Source organism: Aegilops tauschii, chromosome 2 (assembly GCF_002575655.3).
Source record: "Aegilops tauschii subsp. strangulata cultivar AL8/78 chromosome 2, Aet v6.0, whole genome shotgun sequence".
NCBI classification, from domain to species: Eukaryota; Viridiplantae; Streptophyta; class Magnoliopsida; order Poales; family Poaceae; genus Aegilops; species Aegilops tauschii.
In genome coordinates this window covers 378,344,323-378,366,021 of record NC_053036.3, presented here as the reverse complement: position 1 = coordinate 378,366,021, position 21,699 = coordinate 378,344,323, and positions in this window count along the sequence as shown.

Here is a 21,699-nt window from a genome sequence, read left to right as displayed (position 1 = left end):
AGCCCTTAGTGGGCTGGGCTCCCCCCCCTTGGGCCTCCCCCTGCGCCTAGGGTTGGAAACCCTAGGGGTGGGGGGCGCCCCACTTGGCTTTGGGGGGAAGCCACCCCCTTCCCCCTTGGCCGCCGCCCCCCCTTGGAGATCTGATCTCCCAGGGCCGGCGCCCCCCCAGAGGTCCCTATATATAGTGGGGGGGGAGGGAGGGCAGCAGCACCACAGCCCCTGGCGCCTCCCTCTCCCCCTGCAACACCTCTCCGTCCCGCTTGTGCTTGGCGAAGCCCTGCCGGGATCCCGCTACTTCCACCACCACGCTGTCGTGCTGCTGGATCTCCATCAACCTCTCCTTCCCCCTTGCTGGCTCAAGAAGGAGGAGACGTCGCTGCTCCGTACGTGTGTTGAACGCTTCCGCTCCATTGACGATTTGGATCACGGCGAGTACGACTCCATCAACCCCGTTCATTAGAACGCTTCCGCTCGCGATCTACAAGGGTATGTAGATGCACTCCTTTCCCCTTGTTGCTAGTATACTCCATAGATGGATCTTGGTGATGCGTAGGAAATTTTAAAATTCTGCTACGATCCCCAATAGTGGCATCATGAGCCAGGCCTATGCGTAGTTACTATGCACGAGTAGAACACAAAGCAGTTGTGGGCGTAGATGTTGCCAATTCTTCTTGCCGCTACTAGTCTTATCTTGTTTCGGCGGTATTGTGGGATGAAGCGGCCCGGACCGACCTTACACGTACGCTTACGTGAGACAGGTTCCACCGACTGACATGCACTAGTTGCATAAGGTGGCTAGCGGGTGTCTGTCTCTCCCACTTTAGTCGGAACGGATTCGATGAAAAGGGTCCTTATGAAGGGTAAATAGAAATTGGCATATCACGTTGTGGTCTTACGTAGGTAAGAAACGTTCTTGCTAGAAACCTATACAAGCCACGTAAAAACTTGCAACAACAATTAGAGGACGTCTAACTTGTTTTTGCAGCATGTGCCTTGTGATGTGATATGGCCAGAAGATGTGATGAATGATATATGTGATGTATGAGATTGATCATATTCTTGTAATAGGAATCACGACTTGCATGTCGATGAGTATGACAATCGGCAGGAGCCATAGGAGTTGTCTTTATTTTTTGTATGACCTGCGTGTCATTGAATAACGCCATGTAAATTACTTTACTTTATTGCTAAACGCGTTAGCCATAGAAGTAGAAGTAATCGTTGGCATGACAACTTCATGAAGACACAATGATGGAGATCATGGTGTCATGCCGGTGACGAAGATGATCATGGTGCCCCGAAGATGGAGATCAAAGGAGCAAAATGATATTGGCCATATCATGTCACTATTTGATTGCATGTGATGTTTATCATGTTTTGCATCTTATTTGCTTAGAACGACGGTAGTAAGTAAGATGATCCCTTATAACAATTTCAAGAAAGTGTTCCCCCTAACTGTGCACCGTTGCGAAGGTTCGTTGTTTCGAAGCACCACGTGATGATCGGCTGTGATAGATTCTAACGTTCGCATACAACGGGTGTTGACGAGCCTAGCATGTACAGACATGGCCTCGGAACACACGCAATACACTTAGGTTGACTTGACGAGCCTAGCATGTACAGACATGGCCTCGGAACATGGAGGACCGAAAGGTCGAGCATGAGTCGTATAGAAGATACGATCAACATGGAGATGTTCACCGATCTTGACTAGTCCGTCTCACGTGATGATTGGACACGGCCTAGTTAACTCGGATCATGTTTCACTTAGATGACTAGAGGGATGTCTATCTGAGTGGGAGTTCATTGAATAATTTGATTAGATGAACTTAATTATCATGAACTTAGTCTAAAATCTTTACAATATGTCTTGTAGATCAAATGGCCCACGTTGTCCTCAACTTCAACGCGTTCCTAGAGAAAACCAAGCTGAAAGATGATGGCAGTAACTATACGGACTGGGTCCGGAACCTGAGGATCATCCTCATAGCTGCCAAGAAAGATTATGTCCTAGAAGCACCGCTAGGTGAAGCACCAATCCCAGAGAACCAAGACGTTATGAACGCTTGGCAATCACGTGCTGATGATTACTCCCTCGTTCAGTGCGGCATGCTTTACAGCTTAGAACCGGGTCTCCAAAAGTGTTTTGAGAAACATGGAGCATATGAGATGTTCGAAGAGCTGAAAATGGTTTTCCAAGCTCATGCCCGGGTCGAGAGATATGAAGTCTCCGACAAGTTCTTCAGCTGTAAAATGGAGGAAAATAGTTCTGTTAGTGAGCACATACTCAGAATGTCTGGGTTACACAACCGCTTGTCTCAGCTGGGAGTTAATCTCCTGGATGACGTGGTCATTGACAGAATCCTTCAGTCGCTTCCACCAAGCTACAAGAGCTTTGTGATGAACTTCAATATGCAGGGGATGGAAAAGACCATTCCTGAGGTATATTCAATGCTGAAATCAGCGGAGGTGGAGATCAGAAAGGAACATCAAGTGTTGATGGTGAATAAAACCACCAAGTTCAAGAAAGGCAAGGGTAAGAAGAACTTCAAGAAGGACGGCAAGGGAGTTGCCGCGCCCGGTAAGCCAGTTGCCGGGAAGAAGTCAAAGAATGGACCCAAGCCTGAGACTGAGTGCTTTTATTGCAAGGGAAGTGGTCACTGGAAGCGGAACTGCCCCAAATACTTAGCGGACAAGAAGGCCGGCAACACCAAAGGTATATGTGATATACATGTAATTGATGTGTACCTTACCAGTACTCGTAGTAGCTCCTGGGTATTTGATACCGGTGCGGTTGCTCATATTTGTAACTCAAAACAGGAACTACGGAATAAGCGGAGACTGGCAAAGGACGAGGTGACGATGCGCGTCGGGAATGGTTCCAAGGTCGATGTGATCGCCGTCGGCACGCTACCTCTGCATTTACCTATGGGATTAGTTTTAAACCTCAATAATTATTATTTAGTGCCAGCTTTGAGCATGAACATTGTATCTGGATCTCATTTAATTCGAGATGGCTACTCATTTAAATCCGAGAATAATGGTTGTTCTATTTATATGAGAGATACGTTTTATGGTCATGCCCCGCTGGTCAATGGTTTATTCTTGATGAATCTCGAATGTGATGTTACACATATTCATAGTGTGAATACCAAAAGATGTAAAGTTGATAACGATAGTCCCACATACTTGTGGCACTGCCGCCTTGGTCACATTGGTGTCAAACGCATGAAGAAGCTCCATGCAGATGGACTTTTGGAGTCTCTTGATTACGAATCATTTGACACGTGCGAACCATGCCTCATGGGTAAGATGACCAAGACTCCGTTCTCCGGAACAATGGAGCGAGCAACCAATTTATTGGAAATCATACATACCGATGTGTGCGGTCCAATGAGTGTTGAGGCTCGCGGAGGATATCGTTATGTTCTCACACTCACTGATGACTTAAGTAGATATGGGTATGTCTACCTAATGAAACACAAGTCTGAAACCTTTGAAAAGTTCAAGGAATTTCAGAGTGAGGTTGAGAATCAACATGACAGGAAAATAAAGTTCCTACGATCAGATCGTGGTGGAGAATATTTAAGTCACGAATTTGGTACGCACTTAAAGAAATGTCGAATCATTTCACAACTCACGCCGCCTGGAACACCTCAGCGAAACGGTGTGTCCGGATGTCGTAATCGCACTCTATTGGATATGGTGTGATCTATGATGTCTCTTACCGATCTACCGCTCTCATTTTGGGGCTATGCTTTAGAGACTGCCGCATTCACTTTAAATAGGGCTCCGTCGAAATCCGTTGAGACGACACCATATGAATTGTGGTTTGGGAAGAAACCTAAGCTATCGTTTCTAAAAGTTTGGGGATGCGATGCTTATGTCAAGAAACTTCAACCTGAAAAGCTCGAACCCAAGTCGGAGAAATGCGTCTTCATAGGATACCCCAAGGAAACTATTGGGTATACCTTCTACCTCAGATCCGAAGGCAAGATCTTTGTTGCCAAGAATGGGTCCTTTCTGGAGAAAGGGTTTCTCTCGAAAGAACTGAGTGGGAGGAAAGTGGAACTTGATGAGGTGATAGTCACCCCTTCCGAACCGGAAAGTAGCGCAGCGCGGGAAGATGTTCCTGTGGTGCCTACACCGACTGGGGAGGAAGTTAATGATGATGATCATGAAGCTTCAGATCAAGTTACTGCTGAACTTCGTAGGTCCACAAGGACACGTTCCGCACCAGAGTGGTACGGCAACCCTGTCATGGAAATCATGTTGTTAGACAACGGTGAACCTTCGAACTATGAAGAAGAGATGGCGGGCCCGGATTCCGACAAATGGCTAGAAGCCATGAAATCCGAGATAGGATCCATGCATGAAAACGAAGTATGGACTTTGACTGACTTGCCCGATGATCGGCGAGCCATAGAAAATAAATGGATCTTTAAGAAGAAGACAGACGCGGATGGTAATGTGACCATCTATAAGGCTCGACTTGTCGCTAAGGGTTATCGACAAGTTCAAGGGGTTGACTACGATGAGACTTTCTCACCCGTAGCGAAGCTGAAGTCCGTCCGAATCATGTTAGCAATTGCCGCATTCTATGATTATGAGATATGGCAAATGGACGTCAAAACGGCATTCCTTAACAGCTTTCTTAAGGAAGAATTGTATATGATGCAGCCAGAAGGTTTTGTCGATCCTAAGAATGCTAACAAGGTATGCAAGCTCCAGCGCTCCATCTATGGACTGGTGCAAGCATCTCGGAGTTGGAACATTCGTTTTGATGAGATGATCAAAGCGTTTGGGTTTACACAGACTTATGGAGAAGCCTGTGTTTACAAGAAAGTGAGTGGGAGCTCTTTAGAATTTCTCTTATTATATGTGGATGACATACTATTGATGGGAAATGATATAGAATTATTGGAAAGTATAAAGGCCTATTTGAATAAGTGTTTTCAATGAAGGACCTTGGAGAAGCTGCTTATATATTAGGCATCAAGATCTATAGAGATAGATCAAGACGCCTCATTGGTCTTTCACAGAGCACATACCTTGACAAGATATTGAAGAAGTTCAATATGGATCAGTCCAAGAAGGGGTTCTTGCCTGTATTGCAAGGTGTGCAATTTGAGCACGGCTCAATGCTCGACCACGGCATAAGATAGAGAAAAGATGAGTGTCATCCCCTATGCCTCGGCCATAGGGTCTATTATGTATGCCATGCTGTGTACCAGACCTGATGTAAACCTTGCTGTAAGTTTGGTAGGAAGGTACCAAAGTAATCCCGGCATGGAACACTGGAGAGCGGTCAAGAATATCCTGAAGTACCTGAAGAGGACTAAGGATATGTTTCTCGTTTATGGAGGTGACGAAGAGCTCGTCGTAAAGGGTTACGTCGACGCTAGCTTCGACACAGATCTGGCTGACTCGAAGTCACAAACCGGATACGTGTATATTTTGAATGGAGGGGCAGTAAGCTGGTGCAGTTGCAAGCAAAGCGTCGTGGCGGGATCTACATGTGAAGCGGAGTACATGGCAGCCTCAGAGGCAGCGCAAGAAGCAATCTGGATGAAGGAGTTCATTACCGACCTAGGGGTGATTCCCAATGCGTCGGGCCCGATGACTCTCTTCTGTGACAACACTGGAGCTATTGCCCTTGCCAAGGAGCCCAGGTTTCACAGGAAGACCAGGCATATCAAGCGTCGCTTCAACTCCATTCGTGAAAGGGTTCAAAATGGAGACATAGATATTTGTAAAGTACATACGGACCTGAATGTAGCAGATCCGATGACTAAACCTCTCCCTAGAGCAAAACATGATCAACACCAGAACGCTATGGGTGTTCGAATCATCACAATGTAACTAGATTATTGACTCTAGTGCAAGTGGGAGACTGTTGGAAATATGCCCTAGAGGCAATAATAAATGGTTATTATTATATTTCTTTGTTCATGATAATTGTCTATTGTTCATGCTATAATTGTGTTATCCGGAAATCGTAATACATGTGTGAATATATAGACCACAACGTGTCCCTAGTAAGCCTCTAGTTGACTAGCTCGTTGATCAACAGATAGTCATGGTTTCCTGACTATGGACATTGGATGTCATTCATAACGGGATCACATCATTAGGAGAATGATGTGATGGACAAGACCCAATCCTAAGCATAGCACAAAAGATCGTGTAGTTCGTTTGCTAGAGCTTTTCCAATGTCAAGTATCATTTCCTTAGACCATGAGATCGTGCAACTGCAAATACCGTAGGAGTACTTTGGGTGTGCCAAACGTCACAACGTAACTGGGTGACTATAAAGGTGCACTACGGGTATCTCCGAAAGTGTCTGTTGGGTTGGCACGGATCGAGGCTGGGATTTGTCACTCCGTATGACGGAGAGGTATGTTTGGGCCCACTCGGTAATGCATCATCATAATGATCTCAATGTGACTAAGGAGTTAGCCACGGGATCATGCATTACGGTACGAGTAAAGTGACTTGCCGGTAACGAGATTGAACAAGGTATTGGGATACCGACGATCGAATCTCGGGCAAGTAACGTACCGATTGACAAAGGGAATTGTATACGGGATTGATTGAATCCTCGACATCGTGGTTCATCCGATGAGATCATCGTGGAACATGTGGGAGCCAACATGGGTATCCATATCCTGCTGTTGGTTATTGACCGGAGAGGCGTCTCGGTCATGTCTGCATGTCTCCGAACCCGTAGGGTCTACACACTTAAGGTTCGGTGACGCTAGGGTTGTAGAGATATTAGTATGCGGAAACCCGAAAGTTGTTCGGAGTCCCGGATGAGATCCCGGACGTCACGAGGAGTTCCGGAATGGTCCGGTTGTGAAGAATTATATATAGGAAGTCCAGTTTCGGCCATCGGGAAAGTTTCGGGGGTTATCGGTATTGTACCGGGACCACCGGAAGGGTCCCGGGGGTCCACCAGGTGGGGCCACCTATCCCGGAGGGCCCCATGGGCTGAAGTGGGAAGGGAACCAGCCCTTAGTGGGCTGGGGCGCCCCCTTGGGCCTCCCCCTGCGCCTAGGGTTGGAAACCCTAGGGGTGGGGGGCGCCCCACTTGGCTTGGGGGGGAAGCCACCCCCCCTTCCCCCTTGGCCGCCGCCCCCCTTGGAGATCTGATCTCCCAGGGCCGGCGCCCCCCCAGGGGTCCCTATATATAGTGGGGGGGAGGGAGGGCAGCAGCACCACAGCCCCTGGCGCCTCCCTCTCCCCCTGCAACACCTCTCCGTCCCGCTTGTGCTTGGCGAAGCCCTGCTGGGATCCCGCTACTTCCACCACCACGCCGTCGTGCTGCTGGATCTCCATCAACCTCTCCTTCCCCCTTGCTGGATCAAGAAGGAGGAGACGTCGCTGCTCCATACGTGTGTTGAACGCGGAGGTGCCGTCCGTTCGGCACTCGGTCATCGGTGATTTGGATCACGGCGAGTACGACTCCATCAACCCCGTTCATTAGAACGCTTCCGCTCGCGATCTACAAGGGTATGTAGATGCACTCCTTTCCCCTCGTTGCTAGTATACTCCATAGATGGATCTTGGTGATGCATAGGAAATTTAAAATTCTGCTACGATCCCCAACAGTGTGAGGTAAGATACACTGCTGGCGCTTTTAATTTTTCTTATTAATTTGTTTGTTTCACCCTCTGACTGGTGGGACCCAACGTACTACGTGGAGAGAGGTAAGGTGACTAAGGCTGCATTATTTCTGCACCACTGTGGATACTTACCACCAATGCCACATGACACAATTATGATTGAAATCCCAATGACTCCCACACACACAAAAAAAACACGGCATGCTTGTCACACGAATGCAGGAATGTATAAAAGGTTATTTCCCTCTCGTTGAACATAACGGGAGGGTTGTGTAGCTGGTTAGCCTGTTCGCTCATCAAACTTGAGGTCTCGGGTTTGATAACTACACTTGAGCATAATTATTGCCAGGAGGATTCTTTGACTGGTCAAAATGTTTTCTAGGGTTTGCACGCTTCACACTCTCATTCCAGTATATATATACACACTGGAGCCTCAGCGCTTGTAGTTGCTCTCTTCACACTCTCTCGCCCTCTCCCGCTGGAGCCTCAGCGCTTGTAGTTGCTCTCTTCACACTCTCTCGCCCTCTCCAGATCTAAACAAGACTTCGTTGGCCTCTCTCTCCCCTCACTGCTGCTCAAAGAGCCGACAGGATCCGTCTGCCGGGAAGGGAAGGAGGCTTAACGCTGTCGCTGTCGGCGAGGGACTACCGGCGCAACTGTTCACTTTCCACCCAGCGGCGGCGCGGGAGGGCCTCCGACCCCTTCTTCTTCGCCGCCGTCCCGCCGCCCACCGAACCACGCCCCAAGAACCTTAAGGTATAATTTACTTACTCCACATGCATTGCTCTAGCTGCATGTATACCATGAATCTAGGACGTGGTTCAAAGAGGAAAGGAGTGGGGGAAAGTAGTGGGAAAAGTTGTATATAGCATGAATCTAGGACGTGGTTCAAAGAGGAAATGAAGGGGGAAAGTTGTATAGCATGAATCTAGGACGTGGTTCAAAGAGGAAAGGAATGGGGGAAAGTAGTGGGGAAAGTTGATCGCATAAATCTAGGACATGGTTCAAAGAGGAAAGGAAGGGGCGAAAGTACTAGTTCAAAAAGGAAAGGAAGGGACAAGGCTGTAGAGTTTGAGCAGGACTAGATTTGCTGCGCTCACATAGGGAAAGGTGTCTAAAGATAACAAAACTGGGACCAACACAAATATGCTCCTTGGTTGTTTGTTCTTTGTTGCAACAGACTGTGCATGACCACAGTACATTGGTAGATGCACATGGTGCTGGTGCGTCCACTGTCCCGTGCAACTCATTAGCTGTTGTTAATCTAAGGCCCTGTTTTGTTAAAAACTCCCTAGTCCCTACCTGCTTGGTTCCAGGGACTAAACATGGACTAGAGGTTATTAAATGACATGCTAAAAGACCATGTTACCCCCAGTAATGAACTAATAGAGACAAGGTGCGATGCGTGGCAGGGGCAACTGTTGGAAAAAGTCCCAAAAAGACTCCCTCGGGGTCTTCTTTCCTTAGTCCCAAATGCCCACTTTTAGTCCCTAAAAGTCCCTCCTGTTTGGTTTAGATGGGACTGACACGGAGTTTTCTTTAGTCCCTACACCAAAATGTCCCTGTAAACAAACACCCTCTAATAATGCCACCGGAAAATTGATGCAATGCCACAGTTAAAAGCAAATTACATGTTTAACGAATTTTATTGTTAATATAATCTCTATGTTAATATTAGTCAATGCCACCGTTTGAGAAATGCTACTGTCTTGCTTTCTTTCCCATTTAGATAAGGTAGATGCTTCTTTTTGTTGGCTTCTGTGTCATCCACCATTATTGACCACTAATTGTTTCCTTTGCACCTCTGTGTAAACAGGGTTATCTACTTCACCTCGTTGCCATTGTGACCTTTTGTTGCACTGCACAAAACACTTTTGTTTTAAGAGTGTTTGTGCAGTTCAACCAAAATGTCACACCGACAATGTTGCTTGATTGCTTGATCTTAGTGGAACTGCACAAGAGGAGATCTTACTTCCTATCCGTTAAGGCGAATTTGGTTCAGATCTTCTTCTTGTGAGTTGTTTGAATTCCGCACCATGAGAGGTCAGTACTAGCCTTCTTTCACATGATTCTGCAGTGTGCTTTCATATGTTGTGCTACTTGTACGATAATGTTGCTTGATTTTAGTGAACTGCACAAATGGAGACAAGACTTCCAATCTGTATGTGCACCGTAATATCCCACTGAGGTAAGATAAGGATATTTCACAACTGCTGGCCTGTATTTTGCCACATTCATCAGAAAATTAAGTTTAGCACTATACTTGTGCTCCCTAATTGACATGCCAAATCTTACATTGAAGGCGAAGCTTGTCTGTTATTGAACCAAGTGATGAAGGGGAAGAACGAGCGAAAGAAAAACAAAAATCAACTCCCGGTGCTGTAATGAAGCACTGGAACTGTGATGACACAAGTAATGATATAGTTTTGCATCTTAATTTATTGCTATGGATGGAACGAGCAATTGTTTTGCCACTGATTTGATGCCACTCTTAATGTAATATGTAATTATCTCTACTTGTGCAAACAGGGATCTTCTTTGAAGATACCATATATTTTAGTGGAACTGCACAAGAAGATGTTGGAAACATTAAACTAATCGAGGAGTATATAGTAAGCATGGCCACCACCGTAGATAGCAACAGATGGTTCCGAAGAAGTGCTTCATCTGTATGCTCTACACAATAAGCCTCCTGACAAAGCTTGGTACTTGCCCACTAATTTCATCCATATGATTGAGCTTTGTCATCTCTATTGGTGTTGTGCTACTGTTTAGATACTGTCATGAAAAAGTGGTATTGTCCTTGAGAAGTGCTTCATCTGTGCTGTTTTAAATATTTCCTTTCCTTTTTTCGAGCAAACAGGGATGCTAGCATTTAGTAGTCCTCTTGTCTTTGCACAACATGATCATCTTCCTCTGAAGAAGAATATGGAGTACGTGAAGTGACTAGTTCCGATTATGCCAGGATGAAGAAGCCCTATCTATCTTCTCATCAGAAGGAGCAGTTGAAGGATGGTTACATTACTCCCCACAAGACCAAACTAACTTCAGCTCAGAAGGACTGACAAATCTCCATTTTGTTGCTGTGATGCGCGAGTACAATGTTGTTCTAGGATTCTTTCTGGTGAGTTCCATTTTTCTAAAAGTGTGCTCTACATGGACCATGTATGTGCCTGTTGAAACTGTCAATTCATAGTACAGTTTGCTTTATACTAATCACTTTTTTGTATTTGTGCAAACAGGGGTGCTCAACTTGATTTCAATGGGAACTGCACAAAATGTTCATGAATACATCGAATCATTCATTTCCACCACAAGAAAGGAGGTGCCGATAAGTTCAAGGCGTTGCAACATATAAGGGCGAAATCATACAAGCTACGCGCGAATTTGGTTGATTTTGGTGGAACTGCACAAAAAGAACAGCTGGTTTATTTAGCACGAGGTGCCATGTCAATGTCCGAACTGATGGCAAACCCTGCCCATTCCACAATCGTAGGCATTTGATATTTTGGAATGGGACAACCTTGTCAAATTTTGCTCATTGATTTTAGCAAGACATGCGTTTGATATTTTTGAATGGGACGCCCTTTGCTCTCAGCAGCGTCGATCAATTTTTTCTTTATTCTTTAGTTGTGAAGTAAATATTGCCTCTGACATGTGAGTCGCTGAGATGCATAATCATCGATTGTTTTGAATGTTCTCTATGAATTGCCAGGCCTGTGTGTTTGATTGCAATGTACAGAAACGCTAAAAAGCTGCTCAACCTCTTTGTACTCCTTCTGTTCCTTTTTACTTCGCACATTGTGAAAGTGCATACTTTTTTGTATAAGATTGGTCAAAGTAGAGATACTTTGACTGCAGACAAAACTTGTATGCACGACTAGAAAGGACCGGAGGGAGTACATGTGAAACTGCTGCAAACAAGGTGATCACCCTGGGAATAATGCTAGTACGTATTGTTTTGCATGTTCATCCAATGCCAATAATACAGGAATTCAAACTAATCGAAATAAATTCATTCATACACGGTCGGATTTCATATAAACATGCTGGATTTCATTACGTTTCATACATTCTTCAACTAAAAAGGAGTGCGCTGGAGGTATAATTAATTAACTGAAGCTACCCACCTGTGTCCCGCTGAGCCGAACAGAAGCTTCAGTGACTTAACTGCAGGTGCAGTTGCGTAACTGACATGTGGCCTGTTGGGCCCACATGTCAGTCAGCCAACTGCACCAGCAGTTAAGTAGAAGCAGCGTTCCTCTCCAGGACAGCTCTCCGACTCCACGTCGCCGCCACGAAGCTAACCGGCCGTCAATGGTCAACCCGCCTAGCTTGGATTCAACCGGAGGGTAGCAGCGGTGGCCTTACTTGGGCCCGAGCGGCGGCGACCTACTGTGTTCTACTCTTCCTCGTTTTCTGTGTGGCGCGGCCTCGTTGGCAGCGGGGCGGGGCCTCGGCAGAGCCGGCGATGTCCTCTGTCTCGTTGCCGGCGGGCGGCGCCTCAGCGGAGAGGTGGAAATCCTCCCACACGTTGCCGGCAGGGTGGGGCCTCGGCTGAGCCGGCGATGTCCTCTGCCTCGTTGTTGGCGGGGCGGGGCCTCGGCGGAGCCGACGGTGTCCTCTGCCTCGTTGTTGGCGCCGCGGGGCCTCGGCGGAGCAGGGCCTCGTCGACGCCAGCGGAGCGGGGACTCGTCGGAGCCGGCATTGTCCTCTGCCTCGTCCTCGGTCTCGCCAAATAGCGTCTCGCCCGCTTCATCGCCCTCTTTGCTAACCTCTTTGTAGGCGGCCACAGCCTCCGCCACCCGCATGCGGTACCGCCAGCGCTCGAGGCGGCCCTTGCGGGCGGAGCGGTACGAGTCGAGCAGCACCTCCTGCTCCGCCCGCTCCGCGGCGATCTGCTCCTTCGCCTACAGATGCTCCTGGAGGAGAAGGTGGTTGTAGGCAGCGTCGGCCTGCGCCTCCCGGAACTGCTCCTCACGCATCTGCCTCACCCTGTCCATATATTGGGCACGGGCCTCGCTGATGGTCATGGTGCAATGCACCGGCGAGGATGGCGCGGAGGAGGGGGTTGGCATCGGATCGTCGACTACCATGTTCTCCATTGGGACGTCGTCGTCCTCCGGCTTCCTGCCGGCCAACCGGTCGGCAGCAATGGCTGCCATCTCCTTGTGGTCCGTCGTCCGCCCGTCCCGAAGAGCGCTGGAGCGCGAGGAAGCCATGGTGGGCAGTAGTGGTGTGGACAGGAGGAAGGGAACGGATGCGGATGACTGCGGCTATGGCTGGCACAGCAGTTTATATAGCAATGGTGGGCGGGCGGAGGGACGGACGTGTGGCGCCGGAGTAGCCGCCTCGGCAACCACGTATCATTAATGTGGGTGGCAGATGGATGGACGGACGGCACTTGTGTCGTTTGAAGGCGGAGCAATCGCCTGCACCGGGAAGGGCGGCGGGCGACGCTGACTGTTTTGGGCGGAAAGCGCGCGCGGGCGAGGAGATGACTTTACTTGGAGAGGATGACAATGGGGACCCACCAGGTCCATAGCCTCACGTACGCAAGTGCCTCCTTATTATATATATATATAACTATAATTTATTTTGCTTCCTCCTGGTTTCCTGACATCATGGTCCCACACCATTGTCAATCTATGTAGTAGTCAATAAACGAGAGAATTGCACAAGAAGCGGCCGACAGCTGGGACCAAGCAGCTCGAGCAGTATTTGTGTTTTTGAGGTGTGAGCACTGCAGAGTTTTTCGATGTTTAGCCCAGATATTAATTTTTCTCCTCTGAACAACAACGAAAACATCGCTGCAGGTATTAACTGGGCGGGCTGTGGCCCGTCTAGCCCAGGCCAGATATCCAGCCCAGATATGAATTTTTTTCAAACTGAAAATGGCTAGCCCAGCTATACTTTTTTTTAGGAATACCCAGGCAAGGTCAAGTTGTTATTCTTCGCCCCGCTGGGCTGCAAATCTTTCCTAGGAGGGATGCATTAGGCTTAACAAGAAAATGGGCTTTAAGAAATAATAAATGGGATGTAATTAAAAAAACTGGGCAGTAACTATAAAAAATGCACCAAACACATGATTACTTTATAAAATATTGTTTTTGGATATTGAAAATTTTAATTTCATAAATTGTTGCGAGCGCAATGTTTCGTTGGATTTTTACGTAATATAAATTTATATTGAAATTGTATTTAATCTGACTAGAAATTTCGGGATAAAAATATTTCGGATCCCATCAAAATGTGGGAAATTTTATTGAATTCTGTTTTGAACGGTTGGTTGAAATGGGCTGTACTTTTAACAAACTGTAAATGGGCTGTAGTAAATTTCATTAGAATTCAAAAATGGGCTACACATTCTTGCAAATCTCAAATGGGCTATAAGTTCTCTGCCACACACTTCTGGCCTTACTAAGTTGACGCGTCCCCTAAAAAAACAGAGTTGATGCGTATGCAAGGCTTTGTCAACTTATAGTCAACACACGGTTCTAGCAGCAGTGGCCGTTGGATGTCCATCCAACAGATGCCGTGCTTCTTCTTCAGTCTCGGATATTCTAGCTTCACCCGCCCGAAAAATGATTCCTCCCCCTGACATCTGGGGCGCACCGTTTCGGAAGTTGACCTGTGGGCCTACTAAGTTGATGTACCAAGGGCTTTGTCAACTTAGTCAATATAAACGATTCTAGCTGCAGTGACCGTACGATGTCCATCCAACGGCCGTCGTGCTTCTTCAACCTCTGGTCTTCTTGCTCTAGCCGCCCAAAGCAGCGCCGGTCGTGCCACCTGCTCCTGCCTCCCGTGGCCGGCTGTGCTGCCGCGGAGGCCTCACCGCCCCCTACTACTCCCACCGCTGGCTAGGCCATCCCTCCACTCACCCACACCCCCTGTTATTCTGCGACGACGGCAGCGCAGCCGAACCAGTGAACCCTCGTACTCCTCTCCGCATGTGCATCCACTGCCGCGTCTTCCCCGGCTCCGTGTCGTCCCCTTCCTAGGCCTAGCCGTCGTCCACCGCCCTGGTGCTCTCGGCGCGGCGTGGTCAACGTGGTCAAGGAACGACTTCCATCGGACGTGGACTGTACGTGGAGAGGCTGACAGCTGGGTCCACAGCAGCCGCAAGGAAGTGCCTCCTTATTACGTGCAAAATAATTATTCCTCCACCTGACTGCGGGGACCCACCGGACAGGCCACTGTATTTCGCGAAAAAATGATTCGCCCCCTGACTGCTGGGACCCACGAGCTACATCTTCGCACGCAAGGAAGTGCGTCCGAAAAAAACGATTCGCCCCCTGACTGCTGGGACCCACCAGCTACATCTTCGCACGCAAGGAAGTGCGTCCGAAAAAAAACGATTCGCCCCCCGACTGCTGGGACCCACCAGCTACACCTTCGCACTCAAAGAAGTGCGTCCGGGCAAAAAAACGATTCGCCCCCCTGACTGCTGGGACCTAGTAGCTACACCTTCGCACGCAAGGAAGTGCGTCCGGGCAAAAAACAAAACAAAACGATTTGCCCCCCTGACTGCTGGGACCCACCAGCTACATCTTCGCAGGCAAGGAAGTGCCTGACAGTCAGGACCCACCTGGTCGAAGCGTACGTAGCGTTGTCATTCTGGTCGCGAACGTGTACGTACATACTGGTCGATGTAGAGGCGCGCACGTGTCGTAGTAGAGGCGCGCACGTAGCATGTACACGTACGTACAACGGCCAGGGTGCAAGAAAGAAAATACGGCCACGTATGTGTACATACGGGCAGGGTCTCGAACGCCTACTCGCGCATACGTACGGCCAGGGCTCGTGTACATTGCTGGGTCGGAACGGAGAAACAGCGTCGTCGTCGTGTTCATGGGGAGGCAACGGAATGCGTCGTGTTCATGGGGAGGCAACAGAATGCGTCATGTTCATGGGGAGGCAACGGAATGCGTCGTGTTCATTGGGAGGCAACGGAATGCGTTGTGTTCATCTGGAGGCAACGGAACGCGTGGGAGCCAACCAGCTGGGTCGGAACGGAATGCGTGGTCGTGTTCATCGGGAGGGCTTGGACGGAACAGGCGATGGAAACGAGGCCTGGCGTACCGCAGAACGGAGGAAACAGACCTCCTACATTCAGAACGGGGTCCTGTTGATTGGGAGGGGTGTGGCGTACCACAAAACGGAGAAAACGGACCTCCTACGGTCGAAACGGGGGTCCTGTTGATTGGGAGGGGTGTGGCGTACCGCAAAACGGACGAAACAGACCTCCTACGGTCGAAACGGGGGTCCTGTTGATCGGGAGGGGTGTGGCGTACCGCAAAACAGACGAAACGGACCTCCTACGGTCGAAACGGGGGTCCTGTTCATCGGGAGGGGTGTGGCGTACCATAAAAACGGGACTCCACGGGATACTGTTCATCTCCACCGTCGACGTCCTCTAGCCTCCACGGGCTACCATCGACCTCCTCCAGCCTCCACGGGCTCCTGTTCATCCAGCCTCCACCACGCGCTACTCCACCGGCTACTGTTCAACCACCCCTCCACGGGCACCCCTCCACCGTCTATTGTTCATCCAGCCCTCCACACCACGGGGTCCTGTTCAACCACCCCTCAACGGGCACCCCTCCACCGTCTACTGTTCATCCAGTCCTCCACCACACCACGGGGTCCTATTCATCCAGAGGCAACGCCACCGCACACTATTCATCCAACCCCCCCCCCGGCAACGCTCACTGTTCATCCAATCGATCGGCTTCAGTTAGCAGCAGTAGCGAAGGAATCGCTCAATCGGGTTCAGTTAACAGCCATCGATCGATCGCTCGGGTTCAGTAACGTGTAGCCTGCAGTGCAATCGCTCGGGTTCAGTTAGAGCCCAACGCCTCGCTCGGGTTCAGTTAGAGCCAACGCCTCGCACACACGCGCGTACGTGTACGAGAGAAACGCGCATCGCTCGGCCCCCGACCTCCCACCGTAACCGGGAACTCCCCGAAATTTTCCTCCCCCTCGCTTCTACCACGGTTTTTTCCGTCATGGACGGCCCAAAGAATGTCATGCAGCTGCGTCTCCGGCCCGCCCAGGACGAAAAGCCCATTTTCTGTCATGATTTTTTGTCATAGAAGTAGGAGCCCACCACATCTATGATGATACCGGGTTTTGTCACAATTATCGTCATAGAAGTGTCATATGTATGACAGAAAAAAATTCGTTCGGCCCAAAATGTCACGGATGTGTCTTTTTTTTGTAGTGCACCCCGTGGGGGCATGTAAGGATCTGCAATGTCTTTTGTACTTATCTTCCTTGTTATGAAAACTTAGCGAATGCGTGTCCCGTTAAGGCTCAGTCCCCCCTTTCTTTCCCCGCGACGGCTTGTTGCTCTGCGCTAACAGGTCCTGGTCCCCAAGCGGCTACAGCCGTCGCTGGTATGCCAGGTCGCGTGCCGTGGTCAAGGCCAGGAGGTGTGCGGCCCGAGGTCCAGTAAGAGCCCCTGAGACGCGATGCTCAGGAGGTCCCCCTTAGCGCTCAAGCAACCATGGTAAGGCGAGAGAGGGAGTTGACGTGGCCGCAACGGGGTCGCGGCAACGCGAGGGTGACCATCAGGCCCCAATATTTGGCCGATCCGAGAGCGGGACTTATCTTGTTGGTTCCGCGGCGACTCCTCACGCTGCGCTGGAGCTGCGTTCCTACTTGTGCGGCATAGCTAGGCCGGCCCGTACGAGTTTCCCTCCCCTCATGTTCTGCTTAGTGCTCTACGTCCTCAGGTCCCGGCCCTCGAGCGAGCTCAACCGCCGCTGGTATGCCAGGTCGCGATGCCGTGGTCAAGGCCAGGGGCTGAGGGCTGGAGAGCCAGTAAGAGCTCCTGAGTCATGATGCTCAGGAGCCCCCCTTTTAACGCGCAAGCGAATTACACGAGAGAAAAGGAGACTCGCGGTGCCGCCTGCTATCCTTATCACGGGACCCCTGTGAACTGGCATAAGAAGAAACACGGTTTGCCGTTACAGCTGTCAGCCTGCCGCTGGTTGCTCTGGATGAGGTGAAGGCACTGAGGGCCTAGTGAGGTGACGTGCGCGGGGCGTGCCGCGAGCCAGAGCTCGACCGCTCAGATTTGTCGACGTGGCAGGGACGGATCTATGCACCAGCGCCGTGCATGTGAGAAGGCCCCGGGGAAGGCGACGATCGAGCAGGTGATAGGAGTTGGCAGGTTACGCATGGAGAGCAGATCAACTTGGATGAATGCAGGAAGATACATGCCACCGGATCCGGCCCGAGCGGCTTGGGGATGATGCAGCCCGAGGGGCGCCCCCAGCGAGGTAAGCTAAAGACATAAGCAAAAGGGATACATGCCACAGGGATGGACACATGCAGCCTGGGAATAATGCAGCCCGAGGGGCGCTCCCAGCTAAATGAGCTTGGAAGATGTCACCTGGTTCTGTAGACGAAGTAGAGTTGGTGCAGCTGAAGGCGTGCGTTGAAGAGATGGCCCCTCATGAGCCGCCGGAGCCCTGAGCCTCGGGAGGCTCTGGGGGCTCGGGAGGTTCCCTGAAGACTGTCTCCATCTCCTCCAGTACGGCGTGGTACCTGGCCTCCTAAGCCGCCAGGACACGCCACATGTTGCGCTGATAGGCCGACGCCATGCTCGGCAAGCCGAAGGGCATGCGAACGCAGCTGTGCGGCGGGCCCTCGCAGCGGCCCACACGCGAAGGCCAGAAACGCTCCTGAGATGCGGCCCTGTTGAGCCCTGGGACGTCGACGTAGACACGCAGCCCGGCATCCTCGCCTGGATGGGGAGCTGTGCCCTGTGAGCGGCTGTCGCCGCGCATGGCTCTTGCATCTTGCAGTTCCTGTGTGATCTTGGCGATGAATTCCTAGGTGGTGGGCACTCCTTGCCCTGTGCTCTCCTGAGGGACACGTGCCGCGAAGCACGCCTCCAAGTGGTGCCCAAGCGCCTCCCTCGTGAGGTTGGCAAGGTCCGAGGCCCTCCAGAAGAGAGCCCCGAGCCCTGCCCGAGGAGGGCGCCGGGCGCGCTTTCCTATGCGATGGAGGGAGGCGCCCCTGGGGCGGGCGCTGATCCTGATGAGACTCCTGCCGTGATGCCATCCTCCTGAGGTCCTGCGCAGCGCAGCTGCTTCTTCTTGGGGATGGCCTCCGGAGGACCCTCGCTTCTGCTGTCGGGGTCGTCGATTGCTGTGGCTTGAAAGGCGTGCTCGAGGGAGCACACCGCATCCCTCTCTTCACATGGGACCGTAATGATCCCTCCGCTTCCTGGCATCTTGAGAACATTGTAGCCGTGATGGGTGACTGCCATGAACTTGGCCAGGGCTGGGTACCCGAGGATGGCATTGTACGGCAGGCGGATGTGCGCGACGTCGAAGTCGATGAGCTCGGTGCGGTAGTTCTTGCGCTCCCCGAAGGTGACAGGTAGGCAGACCAGCCCTATCGGTGTGGTCCAACCGTCGGTCACTCCCGAGAAAGGCTTGGTGGGCTGGAGCTGTTCATACGACACTTGGAGGTTGTCGAACATGTCGACGGACAGGACGTTGAGCCCTGCGCTGCCGTCGATGAGGCTCTTGGTAACCTGCACATTGCTGATGACTGGGGAACACAGCATAGGGAGGGCGCCAGCGGTGGCCGCGCACTTGAGCTGATCTGCCGAGTTGAAAGTGATGGCGCATTGGGACCACTTGAGCGGGCGCGTGGCCTCGCGCTTGGGAAGCACCGCGTTCACCTCACGAGCGAACTGTTTGAAGATGCGCTGAGAGGCTGGGGCCTGGGCGCCGCCAAAGATGCAGGCGATCGCACGCGGCTCCTGGAAGCCCCCAGCCCCCTTGTCCTGGTGGTGGTCGTCATTCCTTCTTGGTGGCGGCAGCGGGGGAAGACCAGTGTTGCCTTGGGGGCGATCCTCACGAGGCGGGTCCCTCCAGGCGCCCTCGCGAGGTTGGTCCTGCCAGCGATCCTCACGAGGCCGGTCGCGCCACTCCTGGCGCGGGCCACGGTCGTCCCAGCGTCCGCCTCCACGTCCTCCTCCGCGGCCGTAGCCCCGGTCGCTGCGCTCGGGGCATCGACCGAAGCATCCTTCTCGTATGGCTCTGAGCTCTTGACAGTCGCTGGTGTTGTGGGTGTTCAGGTTGTGGAAGGCGCAGAACGGCCGGCTGTTCTTGGAAGACACGGGCTGATCTCTGCCCCGCTTGGTGTCGGGCTCCGCTGCGAGCACAGCTGCCTCCTTGCGCTTCACGTCCTTGGCCTTGGTTTTCTTCTCCTCCGCGCCCAAGGCTGGCAGCTCAAGGAGAGAGAGGCGCCCCTCCTCAGCTCTTGCGCACTTGGTCGCTAGGTTGAACAACTCCTGAGAGGTGCAGAGCTCCACATGGATGGCGAGCTCTTCCTTCATCTTGACGTCGCGGACGCCGTCTGAGAACGCGGAGATGATGGGTTCGTCCGTGACCTTGGGGATCTTGAGGCGGGTGTTGTTGAAGCGCTGGATGTACTTCTGGAGGGTCTCCCCTGGTTGTTGCTTGATGCGGCGTAGATCACCTGCGGCCGGCGGGCGGTCGCGAGAGCCCTGGAAGTTGGCGACGAAGCGGTCGCACATTTCGTCCCAAGAGGAGATCGAGCCGTGCTGCAGGTTCAGGAGCCAGGAGCGGGCTCCATCCTTGAGAGCCATGGGAAACCAGTTCGCCATGACTTTTTCGTCACCGTTGGCCGCTTCGATGCTTAGCTCATAGAGCTGCAGGAACTCCGCGGTGTCAGGACCCCGATTCCAAGTCACATCGATCTAGCCGGTAACACCTCAAATCACTTTGCGGCCTCACGCACAGTATTCCCACGGGTGTCGCCTTACCATGGCCCGGGACCGTTTGCGCCTTTTGGCTCACGTATATGATAGGGTCGCTAGCATCCATATGACAGAGAACCCGGGCCGACATGACTAGCCGTGAACCCATAGTGGCACTAACTTACGGGGACAGGCATACATGAATCAGCATCGAGCATGTCGGTCAGCAGCGTGCGAATCTGGGCTGTAGCACTGGGCTAACAGGACTCCGGTGAACCAGGCTGTAGCAGGCTAGGCAGGACTCCGGATGTCACCGCGTGACATTTCCCCAAAGGGACAGACACAGGAACGAAGTGAATCACATGCCTGCCAGTCAAGTGTTCCGGAGCAGTAGTGCTGGGCTAGCAGGACTCCGGTGAACCGGGCTGTAGCGGACTACTATGGCTCATGGAAGCACAAGACTACATTTCCCCATAAGAGAGGCTACCAAGGATAAACAACTAGGTTGTCGGATCCCACACATACCAAGCATTTCAATCATACACACAATATGCTCGATATGTGTAAATACAACATGGCATCACAACAAAACTCTACGACTCAAAGTATTTATTCAATAGGCTCCGAGGAGCGAGATATTACAAACATGGGTCTCATGACCCAACATTCAGAGCATACAAGTCAAAGCACATGCGGAAGCTTAACATGTCTAAGTACAGACATCTACAAATGAAGAAGGCTGAGAAGCCTGACTATCTACCAGATCCTGCCGAGGGCACAAGATCGTAGCTGAGGTATCAAGCTAAACGTCGAAGTCCACACGGAACTACTAGCGAGACTGACGTCTCTCTGCAAAACATAAAATAGGCAAACGTGAGTACAAATGTATCCAACAAGACTTACATCAGAACTAGCTACATATGCATCAGTATCAACAAAGGGGGTGGTGGAGTTTGACTGCAGCAAGCCAGCTTTGACTCAGTGGCTATCCTAAACTATGACTGCAAGTACTCTTTTGAGGTGGCACACACGAGTCCACATATTCACCATATCAATACACCACTATGGATCCGCTCCCGTCTTCCTACGAAAATGCCATCCATAGCACTCATGCTTATCTCGCGCATTTTAGAGTATCAACTTTTACTTGTCTATGAACTGTACAGGCAACCCAGAAGTCCTTTTCCGCGGACATAGCTATTCGAATAGATGATGTTAACCCTGCAGGGGTGTACTTCTTCACACACGCTCTCGCCGCTTACCACCATGTACACATCGTGTATCTCGGCAACCTTCAAGCGGAAGCCTGGCGAGGGAGTCGGTCAC